We start from the raw sequence: 19,734 nt of genomic DNA on the forward strand, positions 1-19,734 counted from the left end.
TGTCTTTTTTTATATTATTAATTGGAAATTTAAGCTTATTTTGCTAGACATTTTTAGAGGCTGCCTTTTTGATTGGCGTACGATATTTTTTCAACGGTACAATATTATTGACACTCAAGTACGATAATTCTCTTCCGCTCACCTGGCAACACTGCTGAAACTTGACAGGACCTGGGGGCCTACCGCGAAAACCTAAATTCGCAAATTGCGGGGATCTTTCTCTTTTACTCTCACTAAGACGTAATTAGAGTGACAGAGAAAAATGCCCGAAATTGACGAATTTCGATTTTCCCGGTAGCCGCCCTGGTGCTTGAGGTACTTGATAGAAAACAACGTTGCCGCATGTTCTGAATTGTGATTTTATGTGTTTTTGGATTGAAAATGATAGCAACGTCTAAATCAAGTTACAAAAATCATCGATATTCTGGTCCGCGAAAAACAGGAAAAGTGTAACTGTAATTGGAGTCTACAAATATGACCAATTCATAGAAAATATGACCTAGAAACTAGTTCACTTTTATAAAACTCAATTTTGCCCGAGATTGTAGGTACTTAGGCGAATACCTAAGGGAGCTACGTGTATTGACTATATGACTCCAACATGATAGGGACATTTACATCATAACTATTATACCTAGTTGGTTACTAAGTTCTGTTACTCGATTTCTTTCTTTCTTCCTAGCGTTGTCCCAGTATATTGCCACGGCTCAATGGAGCCTGGGGTCCGCTTTGACAACTAATCCCAAGATTTGGCGTAGGCACTAGTTTTTACGAAAGCCACTGACATCTGACCTTCCAACCCAGAGGGTAAAACTAAGCCTTGTTGGGATTAGTCCAGTTTCCTCACGATGTTTTCCTTCACCGAAAAGCGACTGGTAAATATCAAATGATATCTGTTCTGAAGTTCTGTTACTCGATTTGCAACCTCTTTATTTCCGTTAAAACAAATGCTACCGATAAAATAAAAAAATGACATAATGTGGTGGATTTGTGAGCTATAATTATATACCACACATAACGCTTATCTCGTCGTATCTATAATGAATTGGGGCCTAAAAGAGAATCGTATTCCAATTTTTTGAAACGCTTGTATTACTTTCTATATTAACTAAAAGTTGTCTTAAAATTCAGCTTTTATACTAAAAACGGCTTTAAATATGTTAAATTAACAAGATATATTTTGACAGATGCTTTCGCGCCCAAAACGCTCTTTGAAAATTGTGTGACGTCACAGTTTATGGTTTGACACAACTACATACACACGTAGAAGATACGAACTGTCAACTGATATTTGTCATTTGTTGTTAATCGCCTAACTGTCAACAGTGTCAATCCGAGAGTTGTGACGTCATCAGAATCTTCAATGACGTTTCGAGTTTGGTCACGTGACGTGTGCCAAAAGATATTTTAAATTCAATATTTACAAAAATATGGTCATTACAGGTCCCCTAAAAGTAGTTTAACATGTTCTTATAATCCAAAAGAATTTATTGGGATACATAAGATTTGTTGATGGAAACAACCCTATTGCGTTGCACAAATGTGGGCACCCGCCAAACATGATTTTGGGTGTGTCATACTCAGGGCTAACACAGATTCATTTTCACTGGGGAAAAGGTGTGAAAACCGGAAACTGGAAACCGTTCTCGAACCAATAGTGAAGCCCTTAAGCCACACCCTATTTCAAAACCAGCCATGGATCTTTGAACAGGACTCAGCTCCTGCACATAAGGCAAAAACAACTCAAGCCTGGTTTCGAAGGAACAAAATTGACTTTATTGCCCACGAAGACTGGCCGTCCTCCAGCCCGGACTTTAACCCCCTGGATTATGCCATATAGCAGGTTATTGGGGAGAAAGCCTGTGCTAAACCCCACACAAATCTTAACTCCCTCAAGCGGGCCATAGTTAAGACAGTGACGGAATTAGACATGACAATCGTGCGTGCCGCTATTGATGACTGGTCTCGTCGTTTGAGGGCCTGTGTCAAAGCCAGAGGAGGCGATTTTGAATGATATTGTCATATGTAATTCCTGATTTTGTGTACTTCATTTTAATATATACTTTATTAAACTTTCGTTGGTATATTTTATGTAGATAAAGATTATTGCAGTAACAGAACTTAATAACCAACTAGGTAGAAAACAATGGAATACATAAACACATAAATTGGATATGATGTGATCCGTTGAATGAAATTGACAATAAATAAAATAAATAAATAATTTTCTATCTCTAGGCATAGTGTGAAACTTCTAGTTGTGTCAAAATAAACGACGACCGGTTTGGCCTAGTGGGTAGTGACCCTGCCTACGAAGCTGATGGTCCCGGGTTCAAATCCTGGTAAGGGCATTTATTCGTGTGATGAGCATGGATATTTGTTCCTGAGTCATGGGTGTTTTCTATGTATTTAAGTATTTATAAATATTTATATATTATATATATCGTTGTCTAAGTACCCTCAACACAAGCCTTATTGAGCTTACTGTGGGACTTAGTCAATTTGTGTAATAATGTCCTATAATATTTATTTATTATTTATTTATAAACAAAAATGGTAAATATCTCATTTCTTTTTATAATGGTTATAAATAGAACGCCATGCAATTTTGTAACTCACTGTAATTTAATTAAATGTATCGTAAAAAAATGTTTTAATTCTACTGTAAAATAGTACCTACTTTTTTAAAGGCTGGGCAGTAAGGGATTGCTTTAATTTTAGAACAAAACAGCGTTTTTTTTTTAAAAAAATACCGGAAAACCTGACTTACAAATTTGGACTTTCTTAGGTTCATTCTACTTAGAATCTTCTCCACCCTAGCATTAAAAAAAGATATCCTAAAATATCCATACCATTACATCACATTTTAGTGTGAAAGAAATTTCAGTGTAAAACTAAAGTTTTTATAGCACGAGGATTGATTATGCTAGTGATTCTGAGTTGGAAGAACCCAAAAATATCATGATGTGTGAGAATCAGATTTTTAATATTTTTATGGAAAAACGCTCATATTTCTCATAACATAATTTATTAATAATAGGTACTTGATAATACTGATAATAAAAAAAATAATAATGAGTCTCGAACCCACATCCTCTTGCATGTATTTCCACGTACATACCGCAACGCTATTGAAGCCTACTCACGCTGTGCCAAATCGTCTACTACAAGGATCCGAGTACGACTGTTTGAATGTGTGAGTGATACTTAGAAATAGAGTCAAGAAACATTCTGTCGACATTAAGGGGTAGTTTTTGTACAATGAAGTGTTCAATGTTTGTTTTAATAGTTCAATATTTATTTAAAGAGTGCGCTAAACATAATTTACAGTATAGAAATACCAAGACTACTCCACAAAAAAATTTAAACTCAAAATTTGCAATTGTGGTGCCATCTAGTGAGGTTTAAGCTTTGGGTAACCTAGTCGAACCACCTTAAGTTTATTTTGGAAGTTAGCGTTTTGATTGTTCGGGGCAAATAACTAAGTTGGTGTTTTCAGAAATGTTGTAGTTTCAAAGGTCCTTAGGATTTGGAGAAGTTTGAGTTTCATTCAGGCTTTACTTTTTTTTTCTTTTTATTTGTACTTCATATCTCCAAGGTCATCCATCATGTTGACATCATAAGATTTTTTAAATTCTTCTATTTGTTTGCCAGATTTGTACAGAGAAAATGTAGATAAATTGTCGGTATGTTATGGACGTATCCATACAAAAATCGGGAAGATAAATAACAAAGCACTTTAAGAAAAAATATCGTAACGGACCGACTGAGCTTGTGAACCACAATTCCGTTGTCCTCCTCCGAATTTCGTAATTGTTTTTATTTATGAATTTAATTCACTGACGAAACAAAACACCAAATGTGCAGCTCTCAAAGGAATAGGTGACGAAATATAATTAGCACCGATTCGACATACAAATTTTTCGAGAGGTCAGTGCACATTTTATTTCGTATATATTTAAAGTGAGCAAAAACAATAAGGATTAAACAATGCCTAGAAGACAAACGTCTACTCAATCTTACCATCAATCTCAATCATATATTTAAACCTAAACCTATTTACCAGTTGCTTTTATGCGACATGGTGTGAAATAAAGGAAGATAAAAATGCACCTACAAGCGCTAAAATAGTTCAGTATTCTCGTCAAACCGGATTAGGGAACCTCAATCATTTATTATTTCCAGCCTGTAGATTACATTTTAGCGCAGCCGTGTGTTATGACGTCACAGGGCGCGCGCTTTTTTATGGGGCGTTTTGATTTAAATCCGGTGAGCGTGCTACATTTACTTTCGCAATTTGCAAGAAACATTTGAATGTCGCGTGAAGTAGAATCGATTAACGATGAAGTAGAATCGTTCAAACTTCACTTAACAAACTGGACAGACTGCTTAACAACTGCATTAGGTTAATATGTTGCCTTAGGAAGTACAACCACGTATCAGCTTATCGTAAGCAACTTAACTGGCTTCCTATTCGTGAGCGTAGATCTTTGAGACTGTTAAGTAAACTTTACTCTTTTCTTTTTGAGGACAATACACCCGAATATCTAAGATCTAAATTTAAATTTGTTACTGCTCGCAGTGCTCGCCCTGGTGTTCTTCGTACCCCCCGAAGCCTTAAGCTTACCATTCCCCCTCATCGCACCGGTTTCCTGACCAACTCCTATATTGTTCAGGCGATACGCCTGTGGAACGACCTTCCACTCAATATCGGAAAACCTTAAAGTAAATTCACTTTTAAGCGCATGTTGCGCAAGTATTTATCTGACATATGTAAGTAATGTTTCACAGTAGGTACATGTATAATGTATATATGTAGATATTTATGTAAGTATATCATAAAAAGTATGTTTGAGTTTATGATTTCATTATATTAATAATAATTAGTATTTAATTTGTAAAAAGTAGGTAGTGATATCTTATTCTCAAGTGCAAAGCCTGCATCTAACAAAAGTCTCTTTTTGACCCAGTGGTTGACAAGTCCACCATTTGTACTTAATATTGTATGTGCAATAAAGTATAAATAAAATAAATAAATTAAGATCTTCCACAAAATGTATGCATGTCACTGTGTAGTTGAACTACAGATACCGAATTACAATGGGCAAGGTGCAATTAAATACGAGTATTGCTTAGGTAGCACCTGATGGCAACGTTAGGTACATAAATAACCAAATTAAGTAGCTAATTGTTAATTAACGGTTGCATGGGGCATCCGTTTCAGTCGAACTAGTTACGCGCAATGATTTGATAGGTTTAATGAGCTCATTAATAGCAGTAAGTAGCTACTTTAGGTTTTAAATAAGAGAAAGGTGACAAAGCACTAAAGAAAGCCGGGTTTGAGAAAGCACTGAAGAAAGCGCGACGGGTTTTTCACATAATCGAGAGGTGGTAAGACCAAATGATTGCTCTATTTATGTGCTGGCTGACCATATATACTCTATATATGGCCCCGTTAGGCGGCAGTCAGATTACGCCTCCACCGCGGCCTACAAAGCTTTCCTGGAGGGAATAGGTAGTTGATTAAATTTAAGGGCCTTTGTGTCGCACACATCTAATTTCCTAATAAACGGCTTCGCCTAAACACAACCATCTGAGAACAAAGGCAGTTCTTACGGATAAAAGGCCCGCAATATCGAACCCGCCTTGTATGTATTATTGTCCAAAATGACAAATATTACGCAATATTGTAGGGTCTTCGTCCCCTATTTAAGCTTTGTATCCGGGATCATAATTTAAAAAGACCACTTGGGTTGGGTTTTGTTGTGGTTTTGGCAAATATTTACGATCTAGAACTTTATTATATTTCGATATCCAATTCCCAGGCTTCTGTAATCCCATCGCAGGGAGTGACAAAGTTACGATTGACCAAATCTAATTATGGCAATAGTCCGAATGGATCGTCGAAGACGAGAAGATAGTTGGATGTACGCAATACGAGAAACTATAAAAACTTGGAGTTCGTTCGCGGACCCTTTCGGGCTAGGGAGAAACAAATCAATTACAAACAATTCTGCGCAACAGGCAAGGGGAAATTGCAAAGGATAAACCTATTAAAGTGTAGTCTGGCAGAATAGAGACCTACGATCCTGGATAATAAATGTGCACGGTGTGTTAATTTGGGATGAGAACATCAGTTTCCTGCTAATAATAGAATTTTGGAAGCCGATGTCGCCCTTTAGCCGATTGGCAGGTACCGGTACCTATATTACCAATAACCACTGGATTGGGATTACCATTAACCCTCGTGTTTACTGTAAAACATGAGACATAGCTTGTTATATTTATTTAGTAAGTACCTGAAACTATTCGCAAAGGTGACGTTTGGATTCGTCACGGAACGTCACCTTAAAGGAACCGCTGTATATCTATAATATACCTACTACTATAATGATAATCGAACTTAAGATTAAGATGGATACGGGGCACAATTTACCTACAAAAGATTAAGTATGACCTTCTTCTCTTCTTCTTCTTCCGATCTTAATTTTCCTCGCATTAAACTAGTTGAATACATAAACAATTTATTTAGGTATTAGGTAGAGTCGACACAAAGTGAAGATGTCATATACTTACATAGATTTTTATATCAACCTTCCTGATATCTCAATTTTGATGAAGAATAAAATAAACTGACGGATTTTCTGAAATGGCGACGATTTACAGTTTGCTTTAAATTGTATCCCATCTTGATTGTTCATAAAAATGTTTCTCCGCTATCGGAGTAATATTTAAGCTTTACGACTCGGCGATTCGAGCGATTGCCATCAAGGGTGTCATTTTAATCGCTTGTTTCAATCGAGGCTTAAAACAACCAGTATAAGTGGGCTCTTCGATTACGCATAATTGTTACGGTTCTAAAGGTCACGTTACAGTGGGCCTGAGAACTAGACTTGCCAGTACTTGCGCAACCAAACAGAATGATCGACCAGCTTCATCGGTCGCATACTAAACGCTAATCTAGGCCTTGGCAATAATTCCTCCCAAGATGACGATCTTTCATTTCGAGGGAGATGTATCAACCGATCAATCTATCGAGCAGTCGTGCTGCGCTTTCTGAATCAAATATTTATTATTGAATAGAAGGCATCGAACGTAACTTTCAAAGGCAGATGTCAGGCAAAAGTAAAAGGCTGCTAGTGGAGAAACTTACATCAAATTTGCTTTTCGTAAGTTTTTTTTTTTTCAAGAATAAAGATTTCTCCATATGCGTGGTAGTTAGTAGGCAGATCGTTTACCTATCATTTATAATTTTCCAGCCTGTAACCAATACTCGTATTTAATAATTATGTGCTCTTAAAGGTACATAGTTCGACTCGTCTGTGCTCGCTAAGCGTTGTAACATCAGCTGTCGAATTGTCGTCGTCGTTGCACGATTTGTCTCCGTCACCGTGACGAATGTGCCGCTGACTTGACGGAATCTGTAACCCCTCTTCACCCCTCATCTGGAGACAAACCTGGTGTGAGTACTCTTATTTGAGGAGGTAGTTATCAGCTAAAAAGAGAGATACCAGCAGTTGCCTACCACCGATTCTGCAGGACTGAAAGCTGATTAATTTTAGGTATTAATAGTAGTAGACGCAGTAATAGAAGTAGTTGTAATATTAGTAGTAAGTAGGTATAAAAAAAAACACCGCTGTATGCAAGATTCGAACTTGCGACCTTTTGAACACCTGTTTTGTTGTTTTGGAATCGCTTTCAACTAAATGACCTACCATTTGGCATTAATTCCGCCATTTGTATATTTTTCTATTATGTGCAATTTTCAGTTTGGCATATTAAACACACAATTAATTAATTTATTAATAGTGTGTTTAATATGCCAAACTGAAAACGCTCAATCAAATACGAAACGTTTGGCAGTCAAGTCATTTGTATATAATATAAAAACACAAGACGTATGATCGAGGCAATAGCTTAATAGAGAGCTGCCAGACTGTAAGCAGTGGGCGGTGCACGTTGCTCAAAGGGCCGGTGACCGCTAAGATACACAGGTTCTAGGAAATAAGACGTTTTTGGAACGGTTCTGCTACTTGTATGCAATGATATACACTAACTTATTATTAAATAATCAAGCCATTACTTTACCAGTATTAGTGATCTCAATTTTCTAATTAAAGGATATCTGAACTGATTATCTAAGTATTGCAGGTGTAGTTTTTTATCCGAACCAATAAAAAGATCAACAACTTCTACCCGAAATCCATTCTTACTACAATAAAACAACCAACGATACTTTATAAGTATCGCAAAAATATCCTTCGAATTTCCTTTTAACAAATTACAGGACAGTCCGTCGTCAGTCCGTCGATTACAAGTCGTCGATTCATCACCTCCCGCACGGCGCGGCGCGTACTTACTCCATCCATTTGAGCCGTGATCCGTCAAATGAAATCGTCGCTCACCTTTGATGAACAAAGGCCGATAGAAGATTGAGCACAGGAGCTGCCGTATCAGTTAGTGTTGCTCATACTATTTTGCAATACTTAGGCGTCCCGTTCGGATTCAGATTCAGAATACGCTAGCCATAAATCCTGGTAGCAACATCGATTGTGACATTTGCGGCAGTAATTTCGCGCTGTAATACTGCTGCAGTAATGCTGCCGACTGCAAGGTACTGCCAAAATCAATGCCCAAATTTTTGACTTTTGCGGCAGCAATGCAGCAGACAGTAACATCGCGCTGTAATGGTGTAGTCTGAATCCAAAAGGTACCATTATTGATTCATCCGCGCATCAAACACGCCAACACTCGCTAAGCTTTTGGGACACATGGTCTGAGTGAAGCCAGTTGGAGTTATTTGTAATTAACAAATTATGCAGCTCGAGAGTTTTCTGTTTATTCTTTAAAAGAGCCAGTCTTTTGGCAGCGGAGATAATTATGGTAATACTCCCAATTACGCTTGAAGGAAAACAATAAAGTTACTAACCCTTTGCACTGCACGCGAATCATAAGCCCAATGTTTTTATACCTAACTACTTGACTAAATGCCAGCATGAGTAAACAACTCAAAATGTTAACCAAACTACTTTGCCAATCATGTGGATAAAATACCTCTTTCTAATCAGTTTTTAAAGAATATAGAAAAGTGCAAGAAGATGAGAATGAGGTAAGGTGTTGCGTGCAGGTGATGAATTTATTGTTTGACAAGTAATTTTTAAAAACGTTAAGTAAGACGGTTAGTTGGGCCGTGCTGTTGCAGTTTCTCTCTGTTATTTATGACTTACAAGCTGCCTGAAAAATAGCAACGATTAGTTTTACAATTCATACAATTTTGCAACTGAGTTGGCTACGTAACGTGATGTAGGTACTATCTTATTAGCTGAAGGTAGCAAACGTTTGTGGGTGTATATTTAATAAGATAACCATATAGTATTTGAACTTTATACATTGAAATAACTGCATTTTCAGGGAATTAGGGGTATTTCTTCCTAAACATTGTAATATTATAAAACACTAATCTATTCGCTAAACTTCTACTCGCTATTACAATTTCTCGTAAACGAAAACCAGCACACCTAGCACAGTCGTATTTTTATCACTGTCACTATGCCTGTCACGTTCTAACAAGTATGTAAGTGACAGGCATAGTGACAAGTGATAAAAATGCGACTATGCTATAGCCGCTGTACCACATAGATATACCTACAGGGTGAAATTTTAATCACCATCAATTCACACTCTGCGTAATAGTGACTTTATCTTAGATCAAATTAAACAACTTTTATTATGGGACCAAAGACGAAATCACGAAAACAAATTGTCCGTTTTATACATTGAGTAGATCATTTGGAAAAAACACCGCCTTCGTATTCTGTGTATTAAAAAAAAAAACTATTATATTTAGGACTAAACGAGCAGATTTTATCAAGCGTATCAACGCGTTTGAGATGTGGTGTTGGCGCCGGCTTTTACGGATATCTTGGACAGCTATGCGTACTAATAAGTCCATATTGGAAGAGCTACGCATAAAACGCCAGTTGGCAACAATATGCCAGGACCTGACTCTCATATACTTCAGACATCTCTCACGCCGCTCCCCGGATAGCCTAGACGGGCAAAGTTGAAGGCACCAGACCTCAGGGCCCTCCCCCTACTAGATGGTGTGCTCAAATCACAGCACCTATGCAATTAAAACCGCACGAGGCCATGCGCTTGGCGAGGAATAGAAGCCTATGGAGGTATCTGGTCTTCAACAGAAGGACATGAGGATCCTCAGCATTGAGGGACCGACTGAAGAAGAAGAAGATATTTAGAAGAATTTCACTTATTTCTAAAACTTTTTTTGCAAAACAAAGTCCTTAATGAACGCTAAGAACAGATTGCTGAGTCTTGTTTCAAGCATTTGAGATTTATATAAGACAACTATGATATATTATGTACCTGGGTCCCTAACTTTTGTTGCTTTGTCCACAGAAGAGAACTTTTTCTAAAATACGTTTGAACAAAATTTGTGTTGGAATAGGTATCTAATGGGTACATTAGAAAAATGTTTGAATATTTACATCGTGCTGATATCCTGACTAAATAAAAGATTTTTATATTCGTATGTGAAATTAAGCCCTAATGAGCCATGTTACGCTATTAGCGATATTTTTTTAAACATAAAAAACATTCCATCGGCGACAGTCCAGCGAACAGAAAACATATTGCTAATGGTATTACCTTTTTCTTTGACTGTTTCTAGTGAGCACGCTTCATTTGTTTTGCTTTCATCGTGAATACGTATCTTAGTCATTTTTTGCTTGTGGTTTATAATTTGAGGCAATTTCAATAAAAATATATTTTGGTATAGGTACGTTTTGTGATGTCCAACGTTAGTGTGTGAACATAGTTACCACAAAAAATACGAGAGCATGCAGCGCCATCTAGTTTAGGTAGTTGTGGTACTTAATACAAGTCCCCTGTGTGAGAGTTATTATTCCTTTGTCTATAATAAAATAAATTTTGCTGTAAATAGCCAGCTCAAGATATAAAACTCAATTTACAGTAAAATAAAAAAAATCCTCGGGGGATGCTCGAGCGCACTGAAATAAAGCTTTCACTCAACTATTTAGTCGAGTCAGTGAACTCTGAATGATACTTATAAACCACAAGCACGGACACAAGTTCAGATATAGGTGCAGATACAATCCGGACTGAGAGGACAACGAACGTGCAGTTGTCATCAAAACGACGTCTAAATTATGTTATTTAGCTAAGGTGCTTTTGTTTTGCGCGTTCATTTATGAAGGACACTGACCTTTGCACCAGGAACGACTTGGAGCAACTTCTAAATTAATCTCCGTAAGCGCCGCTCCACTCAATTTATTAATGTTCATTGGCAGGATTTAATTCACCCTCACGCATTGATTGCTTAGTTAGTCTTTAAAACAAATAAAAGCAAAATGATAGACTCATCCCAGTCTAATCAAAGTATTGTTCAGCCTGCTGGGGCCATAAAGTCTTGAGACAGCGTCTCTTCGTCAACAACAACGTCGCGACATTGCCTTATCACGAATGACATGTTTATGTATTCAGGAAGCTCGCTCGCGCTAATGAGAACTTTGCAAACCTCGTCGTTCTGAATTTCTTATGAGGTTCAGTACCAGCGGGGACTGTTCTGGATTAGACTGAAACTGTTGCCACAGCGTTGCAGAAAAGGGAAATAGGTGTACTCGTTTTCAATTTCCCTGTCAAAAGTATTGTTGTCGCGATTAGAAAATTCAATAAGTCACTAACTTTATCAAGGAGATTGGCAGTGACGTAGGTTTATCGATGCTGCAGAATTGATGCGGGTGATGCTACTACCCGTTGCGTTGTGGATACGCTGCATTTATATATAAGCTGGTGACGTGACGTTCGGATGTCAGCTGCACCTGCATTACTGTTGCGGCGTCATTGTAGCCGTCGATGTATCTGTCAATTTTCTTAATAAAATGAGTGACGGAATGGACGTCAACGTCACAATCGCGACAGTAAAGCGGCGACGAGTGTCACTCATTTTATCAAGGAAATTGGCGAAATCTGCATCAGCAACGCAATTCATAATCCGATCCTTGAAAGGAGTGTTTCGTGTTAATCTGTTAAGCATTCTCTCATCTGCATTAAGATAAGACGAAACGGTGCACCTACGTTTGTTTAGCTTTGACGCTTCGCGCCAGCTTCATAGCAATGGGCGCCTTATCTCATTCCGGCGTTTCTTGTGTACGCTGCGCCTATTCTCCGAGATACACGCTTAGCATAAGGCCGCGGGCTGGACGTACACGGCGTACGGCGCGGCGAGCGGGGCGGCGAGCGGCGCGTCAACCCGCCACCGCTGTCGTCTAGTCCGCGGCCTAAAGATGGCTTCTGCCCCTGCGATGTACCGCAGGTACAATCATTATTACGCAACTGTAAGTGACTGAGCGTCAGCGGAGGTCTCCGTTTTAGCTTGGGCAAAAATGTTTAGTAGGGCCGGTGTTGAGGTACAAGGTATATATATATATATATTCTATAATACTCGTATGTATTACATACTACATATATACTACAATACCGCACACATCCTTTAAATTAAGTTTCGTCCGAAAGCCCTAACTTTAAAACAAAGTTCTTCGTAAAATATTACTTACTTTACTGTGCGATTACGTAATATTGTTCGAGCCCGACCATACATATTACATCTATACATACCACAATTTAGTGAATTGAATTTTACATTATTTTATGGTAATCCTGTTCTGAAAAATAAAATTTCCTCATAACTTCCTCGTGGCAAGCTCCCTTCTTGTGCCGCTTGTGCGTCTTTCCATTTATGACAATTCATTTTATAGAGCACCTCGGGTTTTCTTTGAAGAAACGCGTGCTCTTGGCTATTAAGATCCCAAATTAAGTAGCTCTTTGCACAATAAACGCGGTAGACCACTGCGAAGGCTGCTTTTCACTTTTTCTTTTAAATAGGCACTCCAGTCTCAAAAGCATTTTGCTACGGAAAAAGGCTCCGTATTTTTTTATTTGCTTTTATAAATGCATTTATATTTTAGGACTCCGTAGTTAATTAACTAGGAACTGGCTTCGCCATGTCCGCCTGTCGTCTGTCTGTGCGTCCGTCTGCGGCTTTCCTCCGTAATCGTTAGTAGAAAGCTAAAATTCAGCATGGATATATTATACATCGCGTTAATCCCATAGTGTATGGTGTTGGTGGATAGGTCTTCCAAAACGAAACTATTAAAATATAAAAAAATATTTTTTGATAATCGCTCAGAAAGAAAAAAACATGCGTGAGTGTTGCGGAACACTTGATTGGAACCAAGTTAAGAAAGGAAGTAACACATACTGCTTTTCACATCACATTAATATGTTCCTCATGGAAATCATCTTCGTGTCTGGGTACGTGTCCGTGTCCATGTCCATATGACATTGTATCCAAATGTAACTAAAGGGTCGTGAAGGATTTTCGTGACGAAAAAATCTTACCCTTGTTTTCATTTAGCCCCACATCTAGCCCCCATCCACCAAGCCCGTAGTGTCCGATAAGGAACTTCGTTCCAAAAAATGTGGTGAAACATGGTTTCAAAAATATGAAAAAATCGTGAATAAACGTACAGGATACCTCCTAATAGCCTCCGATCAAAGCAACCTATTGTGACAGAAGCGTAACTACGGAAGCATGGCCCGACATATGTCGGTGCATAGTCGATTTTATTTTAACCCGTCGGTTTTTCCAAGGTGGTGGAGTTAAAGAATACAACCCGCTAAATGGAACAGGGAGTACGTGCGTCGACAGCTGCAGTATTCACGGAGCCCGGCAGGGGGATGCAGTGCCATTTAACGAACTGGAAAACTGCGAACAAATTTTTGACCAAAGCCGAAATTGTCTGGAAAGATATTTCTCTTGTACATTTTGTGATATTGATTAATTTATTTTATACCGTATGTGTGTAATAAGTGAGCATTATTTAAATACCTAAAATTATTTTGAAGATGCCGACCTTTCCAACCAGGTTATTGTTGGAAAGTGTATAGGACTTTACGGTGGAAGAGCCTAATTACCTATCAACCATTCAATGTTTAAGTTTTTCTATGACTTCTATTAATTAAAAAGTCGAGCATTGCTTTATAGAGTACGCAATCTTTCACAAATACTATACCTATATTTGACGCCTGGATCTTTTGGAGTACGACTAATTAGGGATAAAAATTGAAGACACCATTTGTGTCCCTATTTATAGTAAGGTTCTAGTATACCACCAAGTAACTTTGCACGTAACAATATAATGGCCATTAACTTCGTAAGTTCCTGTTAAGCAGCTTGTTGTTCGTCCCGAAGATTTCCTAGCGAACGAGCTTTGTTGCTATTCCTAGAGTTCTCCAATAGTTAAAATTTTCAAAATAAAGCTAATTTTTTCGAAGTTTTCTGAATGTTATTGAAGGCAACGAGTCGCTATCGATAAAGTTAATAGTGTTTCGGAATGGAGTTAAAATCCATTAACTGCTCGCGGTTTAATTGTCCCGATAGATGATGTTTTAATTACAGTTCTCTTCATAAAGAAACTTTAATTTAAAGAATAATAAAATTAGGGTCTCACGAAAACTTAACGAACTCCATACTTGGAATCTAGTTTTCTCATAATTTACAATTTAATTTACTTGTACTTATTTATTTTTAATCAAGATTTACACCGCTTTATTTATAAGGCGCCTTACACTTTAAGGGGCGTTGGTAAAATAAAAAGAACATTATAGTTCATCTAGTACCTACCTAAGTAACTAATACATCTCACAAAAGCTTATGATAGTTTCTCATAACATATTATATATTCAGCACTTACATAGGTAATTTTTTTAAGATCTTGGAAAGATCTTTAAAAGATCGATAACTGAACGACATTTCAAAATTGACGTTTATTTCGATTCCGCTGTGATCCCAGTAAGATCTATCTACGATATTTCTAACGTCAAAGTGACATTGGTTGCCCGAATCGAGCTGCTTGTGTCAATTATACGACATACAAACGATATCTAAATGAGAACTTATCTAAACCAAAACTTATCGTTATAGTATCTCATTCTTCGAATCGAGCCGTAAGTTTCATTAACATTCCCTTAATTGATAAAAGTCTATGACGTTTTCAATATTGCAGAAAGAGAATCAACATTTAATTTAGAATTTCATCCGAATCCAAAAGTTAATTTGCATACTGTGCGCAAAATCGCGTAATTTGCCATGTTGATTTACTCGAGTCACTAACTTCAAACAGCCAATTTACTTCATAAAGTTAATACGGTATTGTTTTATAAGCCTTTTGTGGCGTTCGGGTAATCGAACGAGCAAGCTAAGCGAAGTTCTTACATCAAACTTGGCACACACTAACTAGGTAGAGTTACATGCACCAAGCTAAGTTGGCAGCAATTTTGATAGCCCTAGACTATGCAAGTGTCATTTAAACGTCATAATCTTAGTAAACAATAAATAAATAAATAATTTCAAAGAAGTTTGATGTTTATAATAGGTATATACTTATATGTACCTACATACTAACAGAGAAATTTTCGAAATTATGTCTGAATCGTGTGCAGCTCTTCTTTGGTCCCGTGGGGTACTCTCGACATGAAGTAAATTAAGAATATCGCCGGGACACATTAAGCGTCTACAAAACCTGTAAAATTCTGTATGAAATATTAAAATCACGATGCTTATGAAGGAAAATGCAAGGCAAGTATAGTCAGTAATTTGGTTAGAATTCGAGTTTTTTGAAACTTTGGCCAAATAAAAGAAAAGTATTTATAAATTTTCCTGTTTTTTCAGAAAGTAAACGTGTGATTTAATCTTACAAAATATTCCTTTCAGTTTCAGAGTTTAATTAATTTTTCAGTCATTTTTTTCATTTTATAATCCTAGATTAGGGAATATAAAGCACCTGTCAAAAAGAGAAGTTTGCTATTAAAATATGCAAATGTCTATTTGCGCAGTTTGTCTAGACTTTAATATACACCTACTTTATCTGAAGCCCGTGCTCAGAATAAAACTAAAGAGGGTTGTAAAACTTAACGCGCCTTGACTTACAAACTTACTCAAAAATATTTTGAAAGGGTGCTGCTTTAGAATTGTAACTAATTACACAAAGACTGTTGACCACTGATATTTCAAACGGACTATATTCAAAAGGTTGCAGTTCAATTATTGATGAGATCATATGAGATGATCTTAGGAGCGGGATAACTGACATACTCAAAGAATTTGCAGATTTTTAAATAATAATACTTGAACATAAATAGGTATGAAAGCGGGCGGCGCGGCGGAAAGCGCCGAAATTTTGAAACGCAATAAATATAAAAGCCTTGGTATAGACTATCACTTTGTACCATTTGGCGTTGAAACTTGAAACTCGGTCCATGGGGTCCCAGCGCGCACAAGTTTGCATAAATCGCGAAGCGTCTGGCTGACGTAACTGGTGACCAAAGAGCTGGCAGCTTCCTCGCACAACGTATCAGCATTGCGCTATAGCGAGGAAATGCCGCCAGCATCTTTGGTACAATGCCTCAAAGGCTTATTTTAGATTTAAGCTAGTTATAGTAATACCTCTTTATATATCTATTATGTAAATAAAGGTTAACATGATTAGTACTTAAGTACTCAAACTTTTAAAACGCCTACGATCAGGTATTTATAGTTTTATTGCCTCTTAACTCAAGACTTGTATAATTTAAATAATAATTCTAATTGCACACTCCATAACCACAAAAAAGTGATTTAAGTGTCTTGCTGAATCTTCCAAATAAATTAACAAACTCCAATCGATTTAACGAGATTTTGATAACAAGACAAGCTTCTTGGAATATTCCACGAAGTCATTACCACTAAAGTTACATTCGGTCGGTTACAGCAGCAGAGTTGCTATTGCTGCGTTACTGCACAGGCAATGGGCTACATGAATGAAAAATATTTTCTAATATTTGCTGAGTAAACACGAAATTAATTCAATAATAAGAAATTCGCAATTTTTAACCGTCTCCAAGATTTCAAAAGAAGGAGATTCTCAGTTCGGCTGTATGTTTTTTTTTTGTAAATATATTCGAGTTTAAAAACGTTAAATAAGAACATGTTGTTTATTTGGTATAAGGAAAAAAATGTCCTTAGACCAGTTAAATATATACAAACGCGTTTTTTTACGGCGTAAATAACAAAAAACATTGTATGGGGCGTTTATTGTATTCTCGCGGTGAGCGCGACACATATTTTCGACCCTACTCATAGTGTTGTGTTCCTGCCGGTGAGTAAGGTTGCCAGAGCTCAACGAGGGGGGTGGGGTTAGGGTCGGCAACGCGCATGTAACTCCTCTGGAGTTGCAGGTGTACATAGGCTACGGAGACTGCTTACCATCAGGCAGGCCGTATGCTTGTTTGCCACCGACGTAGTATAAAAAACTTGGGAAGTTTCTAGGGTCCAATAGATACATAGCAGTTTAATAAGAAACTTATTTTGTATCTCGCGGGGAATAGAATCAATCCACGACAATTGATTTCCATTGCTGTGGCGATTATATAATGCATTCCGTCATTTCCGTCCCTCATTCAATCAAGGAAAATTACAGAGACACCGCCCGCGTCAACGACAGCAACCGCAAGCAGCAACAACGCTGCAGTCACTATCCGAATGCTACCTTAGTACCCCAAGGGACCCAAGTACTTCGAATTCAAGAGATTTTCAAGGAAGGAGTTAAATGTATATCTAAATAAGTAGTTTACTTCAGAGTTTGGGAACCTGATTAAGTATCTACGAAATTAATTGAGACGTGAAGGACTTAGGGAGTTACTGAATATCTATTTCGAGAACAGCTTAACCTCAGTACTGAATGAGGAAACATCTAGCACGTAATGCTACGACCCATTTACAAAGAGCGCAGTAGTATTTTGGCAAACAAGTACATAATAAAGGTTCTTCTAAGACAGCAGCAAACACCGAAAATGATAAATAAAATCGAAGTAAGTACCTATTCGTACAAGAGCTTCGAAGTTGTACTATGAAGTCTTTATGTCACTCACAACTCTCATTATTTAAATTACGGAAGGTAGAGATAAGGAAGGTAATCTCCATAGGCAGTACTGTTGCAAAAGTGTCCAGCTGTCAGCTATAAATAATAGTTCGTAATCTCTCCGGTGGCGCTAGGGAGACACAAGGACATGACATGAACTTAGACGTTATTGACGGAGTGAAGTGCGTTTATTCCACACTCCATAATTTAAATGTAAAGTTTTTGTTTAACTAAGTGTTTACGAATTTCTACTTAAGAGTTTTAAATTACATAGACAATTAGCCGGTTCTCAATTACAAAAAAGTAAGACTGCGTTCAAGGAGACCTAAATGTCAAACTAAACTTATATTCATTAATAATTAATATAATCAGGGCCCGTACTTTTCATGCCGTTGACGCAAAAATGACGTAATTTAACATACAGGGAGTTCTTTTGCAATACTACAAATTTAGATAACTTACTTATTGACGGGTATCAAAATAAATACTTGTTACGAGAATAGAAGCTTGTTACGCTGTTAAAAATCAAAAATATGTATTACTTATTTAATAAATTGATAATCTATTATTTATTTGAGTGACAATAATATGGATGTCAGTTAGACGTTTCTGTACTAATTGTCAAGTATATGTATAACCATAAAGTAAATATATATAGAGTCACAAACCCATAGTAGTCTCGATTAGTTCCAGAGAAAATCAAGAGATGTCACTCAGAGCACCATTTGGCCTACATCGGTATTTATTTTAATTGAAATCTCTCCAATTATCAACCAAACGTGTATAATTCCAATTGATTGGCATATTACAACAAAAAAACCTTTTAAAAAGGCCATTTAAACATAATTAATCGATGCGGAAAAAAATCGATGTAATATCGCGAGATTTATTTTAAGCGCCATCTATCGCGCCATTTGGCAGTTTAACTTCTTACCAGTGTACGAGATAGCTGGATTGTTTAAGGATAAGTACCAAAAGATGTCACTGTAGTTATCCTACATATAAACTAAAAATATTTTGTTCTTAGAAAAGTTACAATAATTATTTATATCGCTATATATAAATATTTATATACGTAGAAAATATCCATGACTCGGGAACAAATATTTGTGATGAACACGCAAATAAATGTCCTTATCAGGATTCGAACCAGGAACCTTCTGCTTCGTAGGCAGAGTCACTACCGACTAGTTGGCCGTTGAAATAATATATTATTTTGAGTCGGATCGTATAATCCGCCATATTACATTATGGCTAGCCGTTATCAAAAACAGGGCCGTCTTGAAATGCGGCGGTTCAACAATTAGCCGTATTGAATGCCGTTTTATTTTGTAAGTATGGTCATTGGTCACCCTACAATCTAAATAGTAGTACGATCATTGACGATATCTAAGGACGGGCCTTACGGACAATAAGAATGGGGCCAGTACAGCGGTGTCACGCACACGAATTCCAGCCAATCGTGCAGTCTAACGCCGCAACGCGATTGGTTGATGAGTTTGCATCACGCGCGCGATTGGGCGCAACTAGTTGCGTTAGACTGCACGATTGGCTCGAATTCGAGAGTGACACCACTGAACTAGCGCCATTCTTAGTGCCTATAAGGCCCGTCCTTAGATATATGTCAATGAGTACAATGCGATGCGGCTAAACGTGGGCCGCCTTATTGACGAAAGTATCACAATGACAATCTGGCTAATGAACTGCCGCAATTCAAAACGGCCCTGTTTTTGATAAC

Source organism: Cydia pomonella, chromosome 10, assembly GCF_033807575.1.
Source record: "Cydia pomonella isolate Wapato2018A chromosome 10, ilCydPomo1, whole genome shotgun sequence".
NCBI classification, from domain to species: Eukaryota; Metazoa; Arthropoda; class Insecta; order Lepidoptera; family Tortricidae; genus Cydia; species Cydia pomonella.